Below are 19,699 nucleotides of genomic sequence, written 5' to 3' on the forward strand. Positions count from 1 at the left end.
TAACTTGGCGAATGAAGAGTCACTTAGCGTACACTGGGTAACTTGGTGAATGAAGAGTCACTTGGCATACACTAGAGCTACAATAACTCGGCATCAACATGAAGAATGAAAAAAATGAGTAGGATAACAAGGCAACCCAGGATGCTCTTGCATCATAGCAATATCACAATTTGGCTTGCTGTGGAAATTATCTCCTACTTATCAATTAATGAGCTTAAAGGGCTTTCTAATTAATGGTTCATAAGGAACAACACTTGGTGAAGGTTTTACAAATGGGGTTGCAAGCTTTGGGTTTAACCATGGAGGAAACTCCATAGCTAAGCATGTTCAGGCTGGAGTAGCACTGGGATGGGTGACCTCCTGGGAAGTCCTGTTGCTTCACCACTGTGAGCATCACCTAGATCCAATGAGTACTAAGTGTTCCATTTATTCTCGTGAGAGATGGATTCATGTTGAATCACTACTCATGAAACATGGGTCATTGAGTTTGACTCAAAATCACATAGTTAAATCCTGATAGCAATATCACAATTTGGCTTGCTGTGGAAATTATCTCCTACTTATTAATTGATGAGCTTAAGGGGTTTTCTAATGAATGGTTCATAAGGCACAACACTTGGTGAAGGTTTTGCAAATGGGGTTGCAAGCTTTGTGTTTAACCATGGAGGAAACTCTGTAATTAAGTGTGATCAGCTAGAGTAGTACTAGGATGGGTGACCTCCTGGGAAGTCTCGGTGCTTCACCCCTATGAACGCCACCTAGATCCAATGAGTGCTAAGTGTTCCATTTATTCTCATGAGAGATGGATTCATGTTGAATCACTACTCATGAAACATGGGTCATTGAGTTTGACTCAAAATCACACAGTTAAATCCTGATAGCAATATCACAATTTGGCTTGTTGTGGAAGTTATCTCCTACTTATCAATTGATGAGCTTAAGGGGCTTTCTAATGAATTGTTCATAAGGCACAAAACTTGTGAAGGTTTTGAAAATGGGGTTGCAAGCTTTGAGTTTAACCATGGAGGAAACTCTGTAGTTAAGCGCACTCATGCTAAAGTAGTATTGGGATGGGTGACCTCCTGGGAAGTCCCGGTGCTTCACCCTTGTGAGCATCACCTAGATCCAATGAGTGCTAAGCGTTCCATTTATTCTCATGAGAGATGGATTCATGTTGAATCACTACTCATGAAACATGGGTCATTGAGTTTGACACAAAATCACATAGTTAAGTCCTGATGGCAATATCATAATCTAATTTTGTTTTCTACTTTGATTAGTGAACCTAATCGAGGGTCCAACCTTTTTTCTATATGAATAGTCAGCTACAAGCAAGTGTCTAAATGCAAATGCATACTTAAACGTGTATCTTGTCTATGCCTTTAACATGACACTTAGTACTGCAGTAGTGAGATGTTTTTGGGTATCATCCCCCACTAAACTTTTTCTATTAACAAAGTTTTCCTCAAAAACAAATATGGTGTTATGACTCTTTTGATTGATCATGTGCTATTTTTTAGTTTACTCTTTATATTCTTTGTATGGTATTTGTGCAATCGGTTTGAAATCTTCCACCCTCCTGACACACTCATGAAGCCTTAGTTTTCTTCAATCCTAACAACACTTATCACTTATTACATCTAGGTGAAACACTAGGACTTTTTGAGAGGTTACCCATTCCAATACTACTCCAACTCAAATATGCTTAATTATTTTTATATAATCATTATGATTTATGTATTACTCCAACTCTATAATTTATTATACTAAACAATTTATTTTCCCACACATCTATATTGATGGCAATTAGCTGATCTACCTTTCTGAAAAGAGTTTTATGGCTAAAGGTTCTTAACCATTGAAAATATATTTTTCCATAAAAATCTACCTATTCAATTCACCAACTATTTTTATTCTCAATTTATAAAAACCCATGTTACCATTCGTACATAATTCTTGCAAATAGTACATCCAAAACTCAAATATCCAAAAGGTGATGCCTTGGTGTAGAATAATTGATTGAAATTGTAAGCACAGACATTTTCAAATACCCATTTTCGTTGAAAAGGCCAATTCCTAGACTTGGGAAAAGGGAAATAAAGTAAAGAGACTTGGGCCAGCTTTATCTATGACAAACGGTCCCTTAGGCAGAATGGTCAACAAAATTATCATCTAATTGGGTGGAAGCTTCACCAAATTTAAAGCAGAAAGGGCCCATAGAACTGAGAGATGACCCTACAATTGAAAGGACGGCCCCATGCTCCCTTTGGGCATATTTGTGCATTTTTTTAAGGGCCACCTTAGCTTTTATGTATTTGTCTTGATACCCAAACGGCCACCTTAGCTTTTATGTATTTGTATCTTCTGGTAAAGCTGTCATAACTTGTATTCAGATGTTGTTTCTCCATGTTCCAAAATCCATTGATATGATTTTCTTTTCTTTCATGTTATTGAACATGATGTTGTTGATGTTGAGTTATATTATATTTATAAGCTCAGGATTTGGCAGACAATAGATTGACATCATTATCTGTCAGCTTGTACTTCAATGGTGCTTGAAAACAAGGAGATCAGTTTAAGTGAGAAAGAAAAGTAACTATAGCAGTTGAAGCAAAAGCTTCTTGGTGAACAAGGAAATGTGTCTAAGAATGAATAATCTGTTGCAAACGTGCTTGTGGCTTTGATTGATACGTATGCTTCGTTAAAAAAGTATGATTTTTTAGTTTAATATTATCTGACTGGAGTGGTTTCTTTCACACATTTTTCCAACTGATAAAAACTAGACTTAGAAAATATTGAGACTTTTAAGAAAGTAAAATAGAAAGAGATTTCTCCCCTATTGTTAATTGCTTTTGTTAGATAAGCAATAACATATTGAATTATTAGTTAAGCAATTGACCTTTTCGAGTATAGCTTATGCGAGTTTAATTATTTAATGTATAATTAATGTTGTTTAAATAAAAAATTAATAAGGCAATAATAATAAACAAATTAGACTTGAGGAAGAGTTGTTACATTGACATAGACTTTAATCGAGCTTAGTTTGAAAAAAAAATTTAAAAATTGTTTTTTAATTAAAATTGAAGTTGGGTTTTTGAAAAGTTCAAAAATCTTTTATAAAATTAATTAATGGTAAAAAATTTATAAGATGTAGAATAAGGGAATCTGTTATGTTAATTTCATATGTAACATCCACTTCTCTTTTTGTTATAGGCAGAAACAACACAAAAACTGCATATAGCAACAAACTGAAGTACTCAATATTTTGTGATATTGTTATTAGGATTCAACTGTCTAATTGTTTTAGTCAATCCATGTTTCATGAGTATTGGTTCACACGAACCCATCTCCCATGAGAATGAATGGAACACTTAGGACTCATTAGGTCTAGGTGAAGCTCATAAGAGTAAAACAGTAGGACTTTCGAAGAGGTCACCCATCCTAATACTATTCCAATTTGAACACGCTTAACTACTGTATTTCTTCAATAATTACACCCAACCTACTAACAACCTCATTTGTAAAACCTTCAACAACAAATATTGTATGTCTTATAAACTATTTATTAGAAAGCAGTGAGCACCTTGAAATTGAACTCATCAATTGATATTTCATTGAACTCGTCATCAATTGATAGTTCACATGAATCTACAATATACATGCAATCATACCCCTTTCCATTGGTATTTTTCTATCTTCATCTACACTTGAACACACTCTATTGGTAGGTCTTGGGCTGTGCCTTTAATTGTCATTTTTTGTAGAGCAACATTCTGTCTTATTTTACCATTTGGTTTCAAGAAATATGATTTGCCAATACTTCCGTAATTGCATGTACATAGTTGTCACAATAGTCTTTAACATAGGTATGTCCTATCACAAAGCTTCTACATAATCTACAAAGACGTTGGCAAAGATAGTGGAATTTGGCTTTATGCTTGCCAATATATTTGTTAAAAAGATTTGAAATCCTAAAAAACAAATCTATTTTATACATATTCCACATACATTGCAACTATCGGTTCTTTTTGATAACCAATAATACTTTAGACTGAAATTCTGATGTGTTTCAAACTTTCCCTTGACAAGATTCATCTTCAAAAATTGAGAGAATGAATTTCTATTGCACTGATAAAAGGAACCAACATGACCAAAGCTGAAACACAAGAGATCAAAATTATTTTCTAGTGATGCTGATTTTTTATACACCTGAAATGCTCGCAAACTAGAATGGATCAATAATCCACAAAACTAAAAGCTCATTTGTTCTATTTATTAGTTTTCTTTCACAATTGTGAAGTCAGTCTCTACAAATGTCACTTTTGATACACCTAAAATGTTCTTGAACTAGAATGCATCAATAACCCACAAAACTAAAAGCTCGTTTGTTCTATATATTGGTTTTCTTTCACAATTGTGAAGCCAATCTCTACACATGTCACTTTGACCTTTGTGTCGTAGAAGTCAACACTTATTGTGAATTTTAATTTGCTCATCTCTACAATCTAAATATGGTGATATCTACAAATATTGTTTGATGTGGAAGAATTTTTTTCCTAAACAACTTTATCAGTAGATTCAATTGTTTCAAAAAAATGGAAGATGATAAAACAACTGTACAAGATGTCTAATAAATTACTAATGATGCAAATGTTGACACTAGTTGACTTTTTGGAAGATAGAGATTGTTGTACTAATAATTGAATAACAAGTAGATGGATAAATTCATATATTGAATATTTCGTGCTCAAGTTGGTAACTAATAGCTAGTTTTAAGGGGTTAGATTGAACCCATATTTAAAGTTGAATGAACTTGTATTAAATGTTGAGATGATCATGAAGAGCCTTCTAAACTAATATGATTATAAACACTTTATACAATAATTGATATGTGTGGTTGGTGTAGGAGCAATGATTGAGCTCAACACATAAATTAAGAGTCTGTTCCAAGCACACCACCTATCACAAAGATAAATCAAGAAAGATAATTTTCTTAGAATTTTGTACTGATTATGCACAATGTCTTATGTTCAACTCAAACGATTGCATTGCATAGTCCATTTTCTTTAGAGAAAGCACTATCCCTAACCATAACATAAAACTAAAAAATAAAGTAGAGGTAAACTAAACTAAATTTGGCTCAATTAAAGCTCACCTATGTGAACTTAAGCTAAGCATACATATGTGCAAACATGTTCTCAATTATGCATGAGAATGTGCACAACTATTTAATAAAACTAAATGCTTGAAATGTGTATGAGGAAAAAATATGGTGGCTCTAATAGATTTAAAGAAACTTCCAATAAATAAAATGGCATGATTACAAAAGTGTCTACAAAAAAATTGGTATGTGCAATTGTGAAGGATCCTACATACTCATGAGATACTTGCTACAACTAAAATCGTCGACCACACTATTTATTAAAAAAAAATACATCATCTAAAATGTTTTAAATATTACTCTACAAAAGGAACATGGAGGTCTTTTTTTAATTACCTTTATTGCATACACTCAAAATAGACTATTTTATGTGCTTAAATGAAAAGAATGGATGAAAATATAAGAAACTTACATTAAATGAACTTTATGACTCAAAAGTAGAAAATATAAATGAATTGGATCCACATGTAGCATTTCTATCTTGAATAGAAAAAAGAATTTTAAAATGTCCAAAAACCAATTTCACAATTTATAAAACTCAAAAAATTAAAACACCAACAAATTTAATACATTGTACAAGTATAAAGAAATCTGTGTTTGGAAAATAAGATGTAAATGATTCAAATGGAATAATAAAATTTAAAAAGTGCATGCAACCCCTCTTTCCATTTTAATATCTTTTCTAAAATTGTTTGGTGTTTCTATCAAAATTAAGATAAATGATTTGATAAGGGATGTAAAGAATCCCTAAGATTATAAGAGGTAAAATAAATAATATTCATACATCAGATGTTGCAAATCTTGACAAAGCAAGAAAAAAAAAACTATAGATGAATGTTCTTAGAGAACTATAAGAAAATATGGGAGGGAGAGGGAATGGCAAGGGGGAGAGAGATCCAAGGGGAAGGGGGAGGGGGAGGGAATGGTAGTGGGGGAGAGAGATCCAAGTGATGTTTTGAAAATGAAGAGACAATAGAAAGGGAGTAGGAAAGTTGTTATGGATCATTATAGCTATTTTCACTTATGTGAAAAGGTGGAAACTTGTAAACTAATTAGAAATTACATTTGAATGACAAAATAACATAAGATGGTAGAGTTATGCACAAAAATAATTTTGAGCGCCCCAAGGGGGAAAGAATATAATGTAATATTTGGAATGAGCTATTGAAATACTAAGGGAATATCATCATTTCAAAAATGAAACAAAATATAGGCAAAATGGGAATGATGCAATTTATGATGTTGCAATCATATATAACTATGTAGAAAGCTAAGGTTTAAATTGATTAATGAAATCCTTAGCATACCAATAAATATATCATTAAAAATAAAATGTGATAATAAGGAAATGGTCACCATACTATTTTTGCTAAACATGATGATCTAGTTTGGAACTCAAAAATCATAGTCGTGTCAAAAAATATATATATGGTTGAACATTAAGTGATTAATTGATACTATTCATGATATTTTCAATTTACAAAAGTAGCTCCTTAACTTTTAACATATATATTTCGTTGTCTATGAAAGAGAGTTGTTTTCACATCTATATATTCTATGCAAAGATTATAAGTTTTTTGTTTTTTTTGGCAAAAGTGGACAAGCCATTGAATATATTTATTTATAAAAGCTTATTCAAGAGCTCAACCAGGAAAGAATCGGTAAGAAAACTCAGAATCTTTGCTAAATACAAAGGATTACAGCATTGATATATAAAAAATTATCATATTGATTGAATAAGGACTCCCATTTTACAAATTAGAGCAATTTCTTCCTCCATTAAAATTGAGCAAAGAACATGAATGTAGCAAAATTTCAAAAAATTGAACAACCATACGGAGCAAAGTCTCACTCCTCCATTGATGCATATTCAGACTTAGTACATTAGGCTGAGGCATCTGCATCACACGCATCACACCCCCCGCTGGATTTTGGAAAGGTCTAGGGAGAATCTTCCCACCTGACTCATGAGGTGTTCCCTAGGTGAAAGGAGTGACAATAGTGTTTTCCATAATTTTCCCAAAATCTAGAGCATCGTGGGTAGTCAGCAACGTATTTGAACATAGGAGATCATTATAAGTTGATATAAACATTGGTTTGTCTCCCTTACCTTCCTCTTCATCTTTGATTTTATTCCTTATTGAAAGTGTTTGGAGATGCTAGTGGTGTCTTCTTGATGGTTGATGAAGAATCATCAAATATCTTGCACTTCACCTATGTGAGAATCCTTGTTGAGGTGGACATTACTGAGGGTTTACTTGAAGAAATTAAAGTTGGGCTTCCTAATTTGAGAAGTTTAATTGAGACTAGATTATGAAGAAATTCCATTTAGATTTAGAAAGCTACAATACTAGGAATTTGGAAACTCATTGCGGTCTTCAAAGGCCTAGGACTAATAAATCTTCATCATGCTGGAAGGGGTTTCTTTTGAACACTACATTATTTCTAAGAATCTTGATCTAATTTTTCCCATTTTTGAGCCTTCCTCTCTTGTTGTTCATGATGATCACATCCATATGCTTATTTCAATGGTTTCTAATTATGTTTCTATGGGCTGTAAAGTGGTTGATTTGGATGTTTTTGTGAGTCCCCCTACATATGAAAAGGTTGTTCATGTTGAGGTCCCTACTAGAGTTAGATTTTCTATTGCATACCCTCTTGTTGGATCTATTTCTATTGGCTATATCGTCCTTCAATGGGATCTATTTGAAAGATTGACTTATTTTGTATTCTTAGGAGGTGATTTTGTTGGATGAAGAGGGATGGATCCATATTATTGGAAAACATTGAATGAAGTACTCTCCTCATTTTGCCATGAATCTTCACTCCCAAAAGAAGGGAGGAAAGGAAAGTCCTATTGTTTTCCTTGTTATCTTTGATTATGGATTTATTTCCCTTGGGGTAGATTTAGACTTCATCTATTAATTTTTTAATCTGCCACTCCCTTTTGGCCTAGTTTTAGAGGGCTCCTTCATGGCCTATGTTTTGAGTTGTTGTAATCTCTTGAAAGCTAGTCTTTTTGGTTAAGCTTAATTGAACATCTCCTGATTGAGACGCTCTAAAGGGTTTCAAGGTCCCTTCAAAACCTATTTTTACCATTAATAAAAAACAACCATTTACAAAATGGAATTGAAGAAAGAAAGAATAAGCTATTAACAAATATGATTACTTGATTATGATAAGTGGGGTTAAAGTGGACTTTGTTTTAAGGAAGTAGTTACAATTACAAGTTACTTGATTAATGGTTAGATCTTAGACCACTTCTTCCTAAGTAAACCTTTATATTGATATTTAAATAAGGTTCAAAAGAAATAATGTAGTGTCCAAAAGAAACCCCTTCCACCGTGATGAAACTTTATTAGTCCTAGGCCTCTGAAGACCCCAATGAGCTGCCAAATTCCCAGTATAGTAGCTTTCTAAATCTAAAGGGAATTTCTTCATAATCTAGGGTCTCAATCCAACTTCTTGCATTAGGAAGCCCAACTTTAATTTCTTCAGGTAAACCCTCAATAATATCCACCTCAACAAGGATTCTCACATAGGTGAAGTACAAGATATTTGGTGATTCTTCATCAACCATCAAGAAAACACCAATAGCATCTCCAACCACTTCCAATAAGGAATAAAATCAAAGATGAAGAGGAAGGTAAGGGAGACAAACTAAACTTAGAAACTTAGAAAAAAATATTAATAGCAGGGAAGATATTAGGATGCCATGATTTCACTAGCAACAAGTAGGGTTGATTAGACCATGCAAAAGAAGGACCAAAATTTTTATCCTCAGCATTATTGAACTTAGTTATGAAAAAAACCTTAGACATGGGGAAAAGGTGGACAATATCTAATAAAATTGGTTCCCATTTTCTAGAAATCCATGCATGCAAGTCCAAGAGACTCAACCAAAGACCTTGGAACTAACAAACCAATGCATGATCTCATATGTTTTTGATCTCTACCTCAATATCATGCACCACATCCTCCTCCAACTTGAGCTTGAAAGGGTTACAGACAGGAACAAGAACCTTCCCCTTTGAAGGATTTGAAGACCCTATTGCAACCCTAGAAGCATAAGACCTTCATGAGACCCTTGCATAAGACTAAGAGGCGGGTGAATCAGTTATCCAAGGTCCAGATGTACAAATAAAACTTTTCAATGCTTAATAGACCCATATCCGTAAAACCTCAGTATGTGTGCATACATTAGATGATACAATAATTAAAATTTTTAGGTTACTATCGTAGGTCAAAACAACTTTGTAGAAATGTAAACATGAAACACCATAAGAATATTCACATAATTTTGACATAAGAATTTTACGTGGAAACCCAATTTGGGAAAAACCACCAGTAACATGTTACTAATTCCCACTCTTCTTAAGTGATGCTCTTTAAAAGGCCAACCCTATTAAAGGTTACAATACACATTGTTAAATGTGACCAGGTTAGAGGATTTCAATCACCCTATTAGGAGTGAGCCTTGTTAGAGGACTTTAGACCATTCCATTAGAATGTCACCCAATTAAAGGATTTACAAATGACTGTTAGGTCAACCTTAATCCAAAGGATTTTATCCATAGTGTTATAGTTATTAGAAAGTAACAGTAGGACTTGACCTGATAAAAACTTACAACTCAATTGTAGATTACATATCTCTATTTCATTCCTCTATTCTCCTTGGCATTCATACTCTTTAGCTTTGATAGCTTGTTCACCTTTTAAGCTTTCATCCCCTTAAGCCTTCTTTCTTTGTATGTCAACTGCAGCCTCTTCTATTCAACCACTAAATGAAGCAATACCCTGGACTCCTTGTCTTTCTTATGACCAGCTATCTCTATTTAAATAAATAGATTATATTATTTTCTACATAACCATAGTTGTCCATTTTAGGGTTAGGTAGGATTAGGTAGGATACAATGAATCTACCCGCTTTTCCATTTGGTTCCTCTAGAAACTTCCTCTATAATCTTCCTTGTATTTACCACAAAATAGTTTACCTTGAATTTTTTTCCACCAACTCATCATAGTTATCTTCCACATGATTCACATAATTCAAGAAATCAAAATAGTTAGCTCAAGTTTATCAAATCTTTGATTTAACATTTTTTGTTGTCACTCGCCATCTATATTGTTATGTCACTCAACCAACACTAGTTCACTCGGCAAATAATGAAGTTTACTAATGCTCGACACGAACTAAAATTTACTTGATATATATTAACATTCACTTGATTTGCACTATTTTTCTTCATTTCTTGGAACCTCTTGATTTTTGCTTGGCTTTAACTAATTTCTATTCGGCTTGCATTGACTATTCAGCGAGGCTTGGCAGACACTTTTCTTACTTGATCTTCTTCCAGTCTTAACTTGAGTAATCTTTCATTTCAAAATTTAAGTAGATAAATAATACACTATAGTATCAATGTCTAACTTGGTCTTAATGTCCCTTTTACATAACAAATAAGTCAACCTTTCTCTAAGTGCTTTTGTTATCTCCTATTTTCAAATCATCTTCATCAATCAACTAAATGATAGCTTTTAAACCAAAAACTAATTGTCTCACCAGTGGGTAGTAGTTTTGACATCATTCACAAAATAATGATTGTTCCATTATAGGTTATTCAATTTAAAACAATCTCATGCCAATATTACATCCCTTTCTAGAACTTTCAATAGCCTTAAGATCAATAAAGAACAAACCCTCCTTAGCCTCCCCAAACGTTGAACCCCTAAAAGTACCTAACCCATCAAGAGCAACATCAACACCTAAGTAAGTTGGAATAGAATCCCCCCCACTCCCACGTAATTGCCACCTCACTTGCTTGAAGAAATAAAACCACTGCTAGAGCCAGGTAGCTCATGCAAAGCACTAACTAGAAACACCAAGCATCGTGAACACAAATCCTCCCATGAGAATAACTAAAGCATTGAATGGAGAAAGGTCCAAATCCTTTCCATTTGCCTTTAATAGATCCTCCAAAGAAGTAAGCTAATTCATATGGCACACACACCAACGGACAAAGCAGTCACCATTATACCATTTTGTAAATGGTAGTTATATAGAGTCAACATGTTCCTTCTAATTTCATTCTCTTTGTATGATTTAAATTAAACTTTAGCTACCATTTTTTGTCCTAAAAACTTTGTTTATTTTACATATCCATCTCTCTATAAGATACTTCTACTCCTTAAGATAAGGTGTTTTACACCTTGTGTAATGTTTATGATGTATTCCTTATTATTATGTATTTTGTGCACGTAGGAGAACTAGGGTGGACACATGTATCACTAGGAGTTAAAATTCTTAGGGCTACTTTATATATTGTATTGTAGCATTGAGAAATATATTTATGTGGGTGAAAAATTAGGATAATTATTTAATATTGAGGAGATATATTTACAAAATTTATGATTTAGTACCCAATATTAAATAACAAGTCAATGGTATCGTTCTCACCCAGTTTTGACATGACTTTACTTTACCACTTGGTTGTATTTTTGTGAGCTTGTTCTTATTATAGAAAGTGTGTGCTAGTAGCTTAGGTTGGACGGTTGATTGAGTTATAATTATTAAATCCTTTTATGGATTGCATAAATGAAGCATGACATGGGATGTGTGGACTCATGCTTGAAAATATACTATTTGCATGAGAGCGGCTTCATTTTTAGTAGTATTCATTGATCTCTATAAGCACTTTATATTCCTTTATAATTAAATAATATATGGAGTGAACCGCCTCACAATAGGTGTTCCATAGTCATGCGCTAGGCCTAGCTTAAGAATAATCTATTCAAGCTAAGGACTACTTTTCCCCTGCCATGAGGTGCATTTAGATTGTCAACCCAGGGATGTATACTTGAAATGGTCGGCACAGTATGTGCACTAGGTACCTTGATGAGTCATTATGCTTGTGCTGCAGGAAAGTAAAAATGCAAAAGAAGGAAACTATACTACTGCTTTAGAAAGGAAACTACTGAATCTATGAATGTTGAAAACACAATGACAAGATAACAGAGATTCCATCTTGCTTCATCCATTAGAATGTCCTTGCAGATGCTGCAAGAACGTTCATGAAGTATGATGCTACAAGAAAGAATTAACTAGCTATGTCTTACTTAAAATGCTGCTAATGCTTAGTAAAATGAATCTATTCTATCCTAATCTAATCCACCTTCCAAGTGGGCCCCCTTAGTTGGCTTCTCTAATCTACCAACACAGGATAGAAACTAAAGAGAACTAATTCATTTCATTAATCAGTCATTACATAATTCAGAATTGTAAAACACAACTGCAACAAACTGTGAATCAGTGTTCTTTCTTACTTAATAAAACTTATCAAAACCAAAAAAAACTAGAACTAAAAACTTTGCACACAGGAGTCGATCCTCACATATATAGGAATCTACTCTTTATTACATAACAGAAAAGTAACTATCCTAAATTAAGTTCACAGGAGAGAATATAGGAGAACAACTGAAAGCAAAAAGGAAGGATAACGGAATTGAGGAGGGAGCAATGAAGTCGCGGCATCCACTTGTTACAACGTAAATGCAGAGAAGGTAATGGCTCATAAAAACTCCTCCTTATTCGCTGCCATGTTTCCTAGAGTGGTTATAACTTCCTTTTTGTGGTTGTTCCTTGATGCTTGTTTCTCCTTGAATGTTGTTGGCAACCAACTTCTGGATTCTTCCGCTCATCCTTTAATCCTTATCATCATGTTAGTTATGATATAAGACATATTTTCAAATAAACATCCATCAAACTAAATTCAAGCATAAGAATGCACATTTGGATATTTATATGAAATACTGCATATTAGATATAATTTAGGCAAAGGATGACATAATTTTTCTACCCCATAAATCATCAAAGGTTTATCAAACATAGGCTTATAAGTGTTAAAACAAGGATAAACAGAGTATCATAAAGTATCTTAAACATAACAAAATAAAGGCATTTTTTTAGACTCATCATCTGCCCCCTGCTAAACTAATGCTTGTCCTCAAGCATTACACTTCTTTGTCAAAGATCTGAGCTCCCCAACTTCTGTCTTTCCCTTTCTACTGCTCTTGAAGGTGTAATAGAATCCTCTAGTCCTTTTCCATACTTCTCACTTGTGGTCTTCCTGCAACTTATCAAGTTTGTCAACATCAATATCATACAGGGGCCATAAAAGCATTGGAGGTTGCATGGTTAAAGGACACCATAGCTCTGGCCTTAGTTGCTTTCCCAGTTCTAAATATTTTGGAACTCTATATAGTGCTGCTTCCAAATTAATAGGACTGTGTGGCTCTGATTTCTTGAGAGAATCAGGTAACCATTCCCATCTACCTCTTACTTCGGTCATAGCTCTTTGGAATGCAAAGTAGGGCAAATTTTCATATTCGGCATATACGTTGGCTCTAGCAGCAAATACCTTCTTTCTAATGTCTAGATTACTCTTCCCATAGGTTAATGTAAACTAGTCTCGAAGCATTTCTTCTAGTTGTTTACTTTTTTCCCTCAAGGGTAAAGGTTTTGTTCTCTCCTCATCTCTGTAATTAACCAGTTGTCTGTCATAATTCGCCTCATTAGACATCCATGACATTAAAGCTTTCAAATGCACATCTCCTATATAGAGCAAAGGATTCCACATAGTTTCTACAGGAATGATAAAATTATGAATATACAACTCACACAATAGATTTTGTTGCCATGGTGGTAAGGTTTGATACAGCCCATAAAACTCTTGTGCAGTTTTGAATTCTGCATTTACATTTCTGAGGGTTAACATCAACTGAAACAAAAGATATTGTTCTTCCAAACAAAAAGCATATACTTCAGGAGGTGGTCTGCAAGCAAGAGCTTGATCAACTAATTTAAGTGCATGTTTCATGCGTTGTTTCTGTCTTTCTAACTGTTCTTTCAATTCTTCAATCTCCTCATTTTGTGATGTTATGATCTTGCTCATTCTTTTCTTCTCCTCTTTCCATAGTGCTTCAACAAATAAATTCTATCCATATAATTGGAAAAGAAGTTTTTGCAAGGTGACAGCACTGTTATCCTCTTCATAATCTTTTTTCTTTTTCTATTCCCGCCATAGATGTTTCGCCAAACTATTGATCCATGTTGACTTATAGGGGACTAAGGAAGTATTCGAATCATGACTTTCAGGAACTACTTCATTCTCATGGCTTGAAACACCTCATAAATCCATTAAGGTTTCATTAATTTCTTGCTCACATGTTGTAGGAGGACTACCAGAAGCTTCTGTCATCTCAGTGTGAAGGGGAGAATGGTCAGAAATTATCTACACAGGAGACTCTAGAGCAAGTGCTTTAGACAATATAGGATTTTTAAAAATCTTCCCTCTCATTCTAGGGCTTCTCTGCAAAGGAGTCTCTTCTTGTACTATTTTCTTTTTCCTACTTTTATGTTTCAGTATCACTGCTACAGGATTAGTTGTTGCAGGAACCTTCTTTGTTTTCTTCTATTGCTGAATTGCAGGACTAGGTTTTTTTTGAGCAACGGTTTCTTCTGGTGACTTTCATTTCCTTTTAGCTTGACTAGTAGTGGGTTTAGGGATGTCCTATTCAAGTGGAGGCACATTCTCTTCAGTGGAAGCAAATTCTAGTTCAATCCCTTGTGCATTTTTTGTTTCAGCTCCCTCAATATTTTGTTCTACAGGCTCACTACTGGGAACTACATTTTCCTCACCCTATTGGTCACTAGGGTCAACTTGGGGTTGTAGGGTTTTAATTTTCATAAATTCATCCCATGTCAAAGGGGATATGTCCCTAAGAGATCTTTCTATTAACAACTTAATCAAAGCATGGTGAGTGAAAGAATTATCTTTCCCTTTTTGAGTCTCTTCCGCACTAATACAGAGCATATTATACAAAAAATTTGGGAGATTCACGGCAATATTGTGCCTTATACAACTAAGCAACTTAAAATGGTGTGCATGTAAGTGATAAAATTTGCCTTCATAAGTAAAATACCTGATGACATGCATTGATAGGTCAGGGTATGGAGGCGGCAAAGACAATCTCTTGCACCCCTGCTTTGTAACATACAATGGAGGGTCATGTGGGGTAGTGAACTAGGCCCTTGCTGACCTAGCGTCATGCGAGCTCAGATAATTCTCTCCAACAGAAGGTAACCCTATTACTTCTGCAATTCATTCTTCTGTTGCAATTACTGTCAAACCCCACACAGAAGCTTCACCTTCATCAAATATCCTAGTGAATTCTACAGCTACTTCTTCATCATATGCTATTAAATTCAAACAATAACCTAACCACCCGCATGCATTGAATCTTCTTACTGCTTCTACATCAAAGAGCAACAAAATGTGCTCAACCGGTTCTTTTCTTTGTAAACCTCCTCCTATTTCTTGATACTTCTGCTACTCCGTTTCTCTCTCCCTTTCTGAATGCAAACTTCAAAACTCTGCATTATTTCTCAAACGCTTCACCACTTCTTTTTGGGAACATTAATTGCCATAACCAATCGTTATGTTCCATAATTAAACTTTAGGTAAAAGTAAATCATGAATTTGCATGGAAATCATCCAGAAACATGGTTCAAATGCCAAAATTTTAAAAAATAGGTCACATCATGGCTTAGCACGAAAAATTTGGCACGAACAAAGAAAAATTCATTCAGAAAGTGGGAGTACAATACTTGATATGGCATACTTATGGAAAAAAGTTCTCATTAATAAAGGATAATGCCAAGATTTTTGAAAATCATCATAGTTAATCAGGCATGTCATTGGATAGTATGACACTCTCTTGCCCCCTACTAATTTTACGACAAGTGTCCTCACGTGTCAGACTAGTATGGGTTAGGGACTGGAATACACCGTAATTATAAAGACTATGCAGTATTAGATATAATTAACAAAATTTGCAAACTTATAAATGAATAATAGTTTGAAAACGTGTATAACTACCAAGCAGATTGTCACATGCTTCAAAAAAAAGGTGGTGGAAATAATGTAAATGGTAGCATCCATTAGCATGTGCAGATTTGATTGAAAACACAAAAATGTAAGTATGTAGAAAGTGAGTGGATGGAAGATTAAGAAATGGAGTGAGGTGGGTGGATGGAAGATTAAGATATGAATGGAAAGAAATATCATGAAAAGAAAATGGACTTTATGCGAACATAAAGTTATTATTATGGACATGCAAATTAGAATTAATTTTGAAGAAGAGCAAGGGAAAGGTTTTCACCTTCGGCTGCAGGAAGAGATACTTGAGTTGTTGTTGGATCCGGTTATTCGAACTGTTGCATGAACTCGACTTTTGTTTGAGGCTATTGGTAAAGTTTAAGTCGATGACCGTTGATCAACATTTTGAAAGGCATATCATCAATTGTGGTTAGTTGAATTGTTCCATTTTCAAAGACATGGATGATTTTATATGGTCCTAACCATCACATCTACAGCTTCCCTAGCATATCCTTGGAGCGGGAATCATACAATAATGCCCAGTCACCAGCTTTGAACTATTTGTTGAGGATATGAGAATCATGCCAATGTTTTCTCTATTTTTGCACCAGTTTAGTATGTTCTAAAGCGGTCTTGTGTATTTCATCCAAAGAATTAAGATGCAAGAGACGTTCTCTTTGTGCTACAGGAAGATCAATATCTAAGGTCAAGGTTGTTCTTAAAGTCTTATGTTCAAATTCAATTGGAAGCATTGCCACTTTCCCATACAAAAGCTCAAATAGTGTGAATCTGGTAGTGGTTTTCCAAGTTATTCTATAAGCCCAAACAGCTTCTTGTAACCAGCTGGTCCAATCTCGATGATGCAAATGGACTATTTTAGTTAGAATATTTTCCAGCTCATGATTGGTAACTTCTGCTTTTCCATTGGCTTGTGGATGATAAGGACTCTATCTTCAATGCCTGATGTTATACTGTTTCATCAATTCTAAAATTAGGTTAGAAGCAAACTGTGTGCCTTGATCAATAACCAATTCTTTAGGAACTCCATAACGTGTAAAAATCTCTTCATACAGGAATTTGGCAACTTTTTCATCACGGGCATGTTTCATAGCCTTAACCTCAACCCATTTGGTTAGGTAGTCAGTACAAACTAGAATATAAGACTTCCCATTGGATGGAGGATCAATAGGACTGATGAATTCACTAATACATTAGGGGTCAATTTGTGACGGCAAGAAAAGATAATGTGGTTTTGGCTTTTTTTTTCAATTTTAGCCCGATGGCGTCACAATTGCGACGCCGGCGGGATATAAGAGAAAAAAAAGCCAAAAACCCTCATTTGAATGAAATTGTGTGACACAGGCCGGTTCTTCTGAAAGGCACGCGCGGGAGATCACTTCAACAAGGTGTAAGGTGAACTCGAGGTGCATTGAGAGGGTCGGGCAGAGACGCGCATCGGCAACTTGAATGAGCAGATTGTTTACATATTTCGAATGCATGAGATCTCCATTCACAGGTGAGTCCCAATGACTCAAAATGATGATGATGGATCCCAAAAATATCCCTAACCCAGATTGTTATGCAATGTTCTTGAGTCAAAAACATATATGAATTGTTGGTGTTATGTGGCATGCTTCCATATACCATTTTTTAGTCTTCTCACATTCACAATGCCTCCATATCTGAATCATTCAATATTTCCATTCCTCAACTCAGTGTATTAGGCATCAAAGAGAGATTGGGTCACTGCATTTAATGTATCTGTCCATTATGGGCAATTCCTAGTGCATCTTGTTGAACTTAGATAAGATCGAGTGTTTGGTGTTGCAGGTCACCGCTTGATGATGTCTTCACCAACACCTCTTTATCCATTCATCTGTTGAGGCCCTTCAAATCTCTAATTATCTTCTAGCACATATATTCACAATTGTATTCAAGTTCTTGATCTTCATGAGAACCAATAGAGTGAGGCTCGGGTACATGATGCTCATCACCAACTTGGCATACAAAGCATGAATTTTGACTCCAATCAGCCCTCTGAACTCTCTTTCAATGTGCATTGAATTAAACCAATGGTTTCCTTATACCCATAGAAATCCTTCATGTTCATTGAGGCCAAATTTTCTCTTTATATGTTTAGATAAATTTCCATAGATTAGGATTTCATTAGATATAGAAGTAAATGTATTCTCGTGAGAGCATATTCACTTACATTTGGATTCTTGATATACTAAGCTGATTGTGAATTCCTGCTTCATGTGTGAGGAACTTTGAAATTTTAATGGTGCATCCTTGATAATATGGTTAACTCATTTGCAAAAAGATGTAGCCTTCAGGATTACTTTTAAAATTGTCTTTCCAACCCTTACCAATTTTGTCTCTTCAGAGACTTCATAATAACATGATACTTAGATGCCTTTAGGTATCCCCACCTGAAGGCACAACAACATAAATTTCCTGCTATGTGGCAAGCTGAGGCTCTTTTGTTTCATTGTAGATCTTTTGCTTGCATGGAGGTCTTTCCCCATCATTGGACACACTTGATAACATTCGAGCTTTGGATCGTATATAGGAAGTGCATCTATACACATAAGTATAAACTTCTTCTTTTCCTGCAACACATATAACAACAATTTTAAGTGCTTGCAAGCTGGTATATACTTATGAATAAATATTACATCCTGATTTAAATGTATGAAAACAATTTTCATTCCTTTTAAGCTTCATTCATCTCGAGGTGCAATTCACAAACTCAAGAATAGTGGCTTTCGTTCTTTAGGATACCTTTAGGGGAAGAGTATGTGAATGCCCCCTCGTGTCTAGAGTCCAGTTTAGAGGAGATGGCTATTTACACTCCTAAGGTTTGTTGAATCTAATTCTGAATAATATTGCTTCCTATTGTTGAATCTAATCTAATGTATATTTTAACTAGACTTGTAGCTTATATGTTTTGAAATTTTTGTTAGGCCTTGTAGTTTGTATAATTTGATTGCTGGAGAGCTTCTACAACTAAGCAAGAAGGCCGTTGCACGAGTTATAGCCGCGCGCTCGGGTATGAAATTTTTTTTTTTTTTATTCTAATGTATATTTTAACTAGACTTTTAGCTTATATCTTTTGAAATTTCTTTTAGTGGCTTAATGTTGTAAGGTCTCTTGAAATGAGACCTTCAGGCGATTGGTCAAAGTTTTATAGATAATCTTAGGAATAAAGTCAAAGAAAGTATTTTTAAAATATTAAAGTATTTAGCTAGGTCTAAGAAGATTTGTGTACTTTCGACTTTTTTTTTTTTTATGTGAAAGTTGTAGACCGAAGTTTTCATAGCTCGATTTTTGCTTCCTGCAAAGAATGATCATGTCAGATAATATAAGTGAAGAACAAAATAGGGAGACAATCGGTAGATTGTGGTCTAACTTGAAAAGAAAAGGTGATGGAAAATGTTATTGTCCTTGCAATATTTGTAAGGGCTTAAACCATAGAAGACTGCTAATCAAAACAGTTAAGAGACATTGTAGGGAGAATGGTCACATTGAAGGGGGGCATGACTATCATCCACTGGTAAGTCATTCATTATATCATTTTAACAATTTATATACATATGAAATC

This window comes from Cupressus sempervirens, chromosome 11 (assembly GCF_028749045.1).
Source record: "Cupressus sempervirens isolate cs-2001-9-10 chromosome 11, ASM2874904v1, whole genome shotgun sequence".
NCBI classification, from domain to species: Eukaryota; Viridiplantae; Streptophyta; class Pinopsida; order Cupressales; family Cupressaceae; genus Cupressus; species Cupressus sempervirens.